Below are 5,740 nucleotides of genomic sequence, written 5' to 3' on the forward strand. Positions count from 1 at the left end.
GGACCCCCCCCCCCCCCCCATGGCTAACTCTAACAAAACTAATAATTGAATAAAAATACTAAAGTGAAAAGCATGTCTATTGTCCTCGATGTTTGAGAACTCACCACTGAAGCTACTGAAATGCAGACCGAGAATCGATCTAAGCATGATCTCGATGTTGAATACTTAAACCAACATCATCAAAGAATGTAGCACATCATATGTGTTAGTATTTGGAATGTACTAGCATGCAAGATATAGATAGTAACTGAACAAAATATAGATAAGCAATAATATGATCTGAATAAAAGATAAATGTTGAATATAACTGAAAACTGAATTAAATGGAATCACCAAGTACTAATCATGAAAACAACATAATTAAACTGAATAATGAAGTATAAATTGAAAACCTGGTCAAATGTACTAGAGGTTGATAGTGGAGCTACTACTAACCGACATAAAACCACGTGAATTAAATTTGTAGTCCGATGTATATGCCTCATTGAGAGGACACAATATAAATTTCCAGGGGTATAAATGCATGACCGGCGTGATAACTAAATCTATTGCCCAACTTAGGGGACTTATACTCCTCTGGTGCCACAAAATTCTGGGACTATGACGGTACGCATGTATATGCCTCATTGAGAGGACACAATATAAATTTCTAGGGGTATAAAGGCATGACCAGCGTGATCACTAAATCTTTTTCCCAACTTAGGGGACTTATACTCCTTCGGTGCCACGTAGTTCTGGGACTATGACGGTATGCTAAACCCTAGTCCAACTTGCTGCTAAGACTACTCCCAACTAGAAATGTATATGACACATCATAACTGCAATACTAGATATATCAATATTCTAACATGAACATCTGAGAATGCAACAAATAAGAACTGACAATGTTATATTTGAAAACTAGAGCATGTTTATCTGTTTAACAAACCTAGCAATTATAATTCATGAACTAAGAGAATCTACACAACTAGGGATCTTAGTTTCATGCGAGGAGTTGAGCAAACTTTTCAAGAAAGCATGATAATTTGATTATAAATACTACAACGACTAAGTCACAACAATTTTCCAAGTTATTAGAAACCCTAGGTCAAAACAAGATATATAGAACCAAGAACCTGACTGAGTTCTAGGGGCCTAGTGAATAAAAAGAACCCACTAGAGAAATCCCACATACCAGTGACAAAACCTAAGGAGATTTCCTTCGATTTCGAGGATGAAACTTGAAATAAACCTTCAGATTATTCTTGGGAAACTAACACCTCTTTCTTGGCACTTTTGCTCTAAGTTTGGATGACTCAAGGTGAATGAGGGTTCTGGTATGTCTAACTAAGTTATTAGGCTTAAACTGAGTAACAAAAATGTATTTTAGGCATCAAACAATGTACTTTAAATGCCTAAAACATAATAGAAAGGACCAAAACAACCCTGACTTGATCCTGATGAGTGTCACATACGATTGACAGGCTGTCGGTTGACCTACCAACCTTCAGTTGAAGTAGTCGGGCAAGATCTACCTGATAGCGCTTTACTAAAGGAGCATAAATTGTTTCTTGAAGATGGGATTTTAGCAAAATCGGTAGCATTGGGAAGAGAAATCAGTTATCTTTCATTTGACAAGTCATGGTCCACCTAATTGTGCTAAAAGATATGACCGTTTGAAGTTAACCCAACAACCAATTCCCTCCAGTTGGCTATTAACCCTTACCAATGGTTGGACCTACAGTTCGTATTTCCAATCACGGATTATACTGGTTGATCGTAGGCGGGATCAAAGACCACCAAACTAGGACCTTAGCAATGGAACAAACCTACAGTTCGTAGGTCAATCAACGGACTATGGTTCACGTTGTAGGTCTCATCTATAGATTATGAAATTTTTGTAAGTCTCGGAATGAACTACGGGACCCCACCTGTGGTCCACGGTTCTACCTATGGTCCATGGGTGGTTTTTCGTTGGTTCTTAACACCATATTCTATAAGCAGCATTTTCTACTTTATCGATTTTGAGGTGTCACAATATATCCCCCTTGGGAACATTTTTCCTAGAATTAAATCTAAATTATCTAAGCATGGAAGGAAGAAGCTGCAATACCCACCATTGCGTACTAGAAACTAATATCTAACTAAACTTAGTTCTAAGAACATGCAAATATGCTGAAATGCAAGAACAACTGAAGGAACAAGATACTGAGACTGAATTTAGGTAAGAATAAACCGAGATTCTAGAGAGGAACTATTACCACAAGCATAAATGGAATCAAACAAAAAAGGTGAGGATGTTTAGCCTTCATCGCTACTTCTGCTTCCCAAGTAGCTCCCTCTACGGAATGACTCCTCCATAAAACCTTCACCGAAGCGACTTCTTTATTTCTCAAACTACGAACCTGACGGTCAAGAATCTCTACAGGCACATCTACATAAGTTAGACTATCCTTCATAGCCAAACTCTCTAATGGTACTATTGACGTCAGATCACCGACACTTCTTCAATAAGGAAATGTGAAAGACAGGATGAACTGCTCCTAGTTTTGTTGGCAAATCTAACTCATACGCCACATTAGCAACCCTTTTGAGGATCCTGTACGAACCTACATATCTAGGACTGAGCTTTCATTTATTTCCAAATCTCATCACTCCCTTCATAGGTTACACTTTCAGGAAAACCCAATCATTCATTTCAAACTCCTAGTCCCTTATCCTAACATCTGCATAGGGATTTTGAAGACTCTGCATTGTCTTTAGTCTATCTCTCATAAGCTGAACTTTTTCCATAGCTTCATGAACCGAATTTGGCCTTCTCAAGGATGCTTCACCTACTTCAAACCAACCAACCAATGACCTGCATCTACGCCTATATAATGCCTCATAACGGGCCATAAAAATATTGGAATGGAAGTTCTTATTATAGGTTAACTCTATGAGAGGTAGGTGATCTTTCCAACTACCCTTGAAATTGATCACACGTGCTCTCAATGTGTCCTCTAAGATCTGAAATGTACGTTCTTCCTGACCATTCTTCTATTGATGAAATGATGTATAGAGACTTACCTTAGTACAAATACATCTTTGAAATAATTTCCACAAATAAGAGGTAAACTAAGGACCTCTATTTGAGATGATAGACAAAGGGACCACATGCAACCTGACTATCTCATTGATGTAGAGTTTTGCTTAGTCCTCGGCTGAAATGTAGTCTTAACATCCAAAAAGTAAGCGGACTTAGTGATTGTGTCTACCATTACCCAAATGGAGTCATATTGTGTGCATCTTAGTGAAACCTGGATGAATGAAATACCTAGGAACACATAAGCGACCCCGATAACAAGGCATCCCATCTCCCCCTTGGGAGAAAGCCTCAACTTCTACTTATGAATTGTACTTTTTAACTGAAGTAATATAGATGACTATCCTGTTTTATCTTAACCCCAGGTACCAATGAAGATTATATCCATTCTGAACTATCACCCCACTATTTGATTATCTGTAAGAAAAACTCCTGAGTGAGCGAGTTGGTGAACATCTTTGCTTAGATTTTTCCTTTCCTCCACTACATGTGCTACACTACCCTAAGACAACCTTCTAAGAGCATGAACCACTATATTGGCCTTACCAGGATGGTAAAGCACATTCATGTCATAGTCTTTAAGGAATTCAAGCCACCTCTTTCGATGAAGATTCAACTCTATTCGTGTGAACACATAGTGGAGGCTCTTATGATCTGTGAATACATCAACATGAACACCATACAGTTAGTGTCTCCAAATATTTAGGGCAAATACTATAGCTGCAAGCTCGAGTCATAAGTCGGGTAGTTCTTCTCATGAGCCTTAAGTAGTTTAGGAGAATAAGCTATGACCTTACCTTGATGCATCATCACACAACCTAGATCGACCCTATATGTCTGACAATAAGTGACTTAACTATATGAACCATCTGGTTGAGTCAAAATCAAAGTTGTAGTCAACCTAGTATTCAATTCTGAAAAGATTTTCTCACTCATCTGACCACTAAAATTTAATCATCTTCTGAGTCAACTTTGTCAAATGGGAAAGCTATGGATGAAAATCCTTTGACAAATCTTCTGTCATAACCGGTCAAACCCAAGAAATATATATAAAATATCTTCTATAATAAAAGATCTTGAATTCTCTGAAGAATGTAGGTACGAGAAACAACATAGATATTCATTTTTTTTGTAGGCTAGTCATGAAGATTTTTGTTTATCTTGAACTGGTGCATGTTGATTTGTGTGGTCTTATGAGTGTTGAGTATTTAGGTGAAATTAAAATTTTTTTGTTATCTACAAATGACAATTTTTGAATGAGTTTGGATTATTTTCTACAGTTCAAATCTTAAACTTTTGAGACTTTTAGGAAATTCAAAACATCTCTAGAGAAACAAAGTGGATGTTAGTTAGAAGCTCTCCATTCAGGCAAACGTGGTAAACTTACTTCCAAAGTTTTTGATGATTTTTGTTAGGAAAATGATATACATGGGATTTGACAATACAATGCCCACTGAAGCAGAATAAAATGGCATAGCGAAAGAACTGAACAATGTTTTAAATATCTTGAAGCATGATGAAAGAAACAGAGCTTGCTAAGAAGATTTTGGTAAAAACATTTTCAACAACAATGTATCTTATCCATATCTCGCTGACAAAGACAGTCATGAATCTAACCGCATATCAAACCTGGAGAGGCAAAAGTCATAGATAAACCATCTAAATAATTTTGATTTTTAGCATATGCTTTGACTAATTTTCCTTTTCATCGCAAACTTGATGTAAAATCAGAAAAATATATTTTGTGGGTTATAGTCCTCAATCCAAAGCATATAAGTTGTATAATCCAAGTAGTGACAAAGTTATAATAAACAGTAATATTAGGTTCAACAAGATAAAAATTGGGCTTGAAATAATGAAAATATTTCAAGACAAACATATTCTGCAGAAGCACCCGGGTCACCTATTGTTGAACATTCAACACTAGTAATAGTTCAAAAATCTTCACTTCAGAGAAGTGTACTAAGACAATTAGCGAGGGATATATAACTGAATACCTGATACATTAATAATACGTATACTTCTTTTTACTTTTCTATTCTTATTTAAGATTTCATATATTATGTAGAAGCAACTATAAAAATTAAGAGTGACAACAAGAAATGGTGGAGGAGATGAACGTCTTCAAAAAGTGTAAATTATAGAATTGATCAACTTACCAAAGGTAAGAATGTCATCGTCCTAAAGTGGCGTAGTGCAAAAAGTATTATGTTGAAAGATTCATTAAAAATTACAAAGATAGACTTGTTGAAAAGAATATGAACAACAACAAGAAATTGATTTTGATGAAACATTATCTACCGTAGCACGCTTTGAAATGGTGAGAACTCTGTTAGCTCGTGTTGCTCAACTCTCATAGATAGTTTATCAATTGAATGTCTCTTATGGAACGGTGAATCGAAGGAAGAAGTTTATGTTGACCAACCTGAAGATTTTGTCGTAAGTGGATGAACAGTAAAGTGTACAGGTTGAAAAAGGGTTTATATAGACTAAAGAAAGTTCCACGAGCATGATATAGCAAGATCAATTCTTATCTCTAGGAGAATGAATTTGAAAAGAGAAAAAGATAAGCCAACTTTCTATGTGAAGAAGCAAAGTAAAATTCATTTCATGATGATGATGTGTGTGTGTGTGTGTGTGTATATATATATATATATATATATATATATATATATA

Source organism: Solanum pennellii, chromosome 10 (assembly GCF_001406875.1).
Source record: "Solanum pennellii chromosome 10, SPENNV200".
NCBI classification, from domain to species: Eukaryota; Viridiplantae; Streptophyta; class Magnoliopsida; order Solanales; family Solanaceae; genus Solanum; species Solanum pennellii.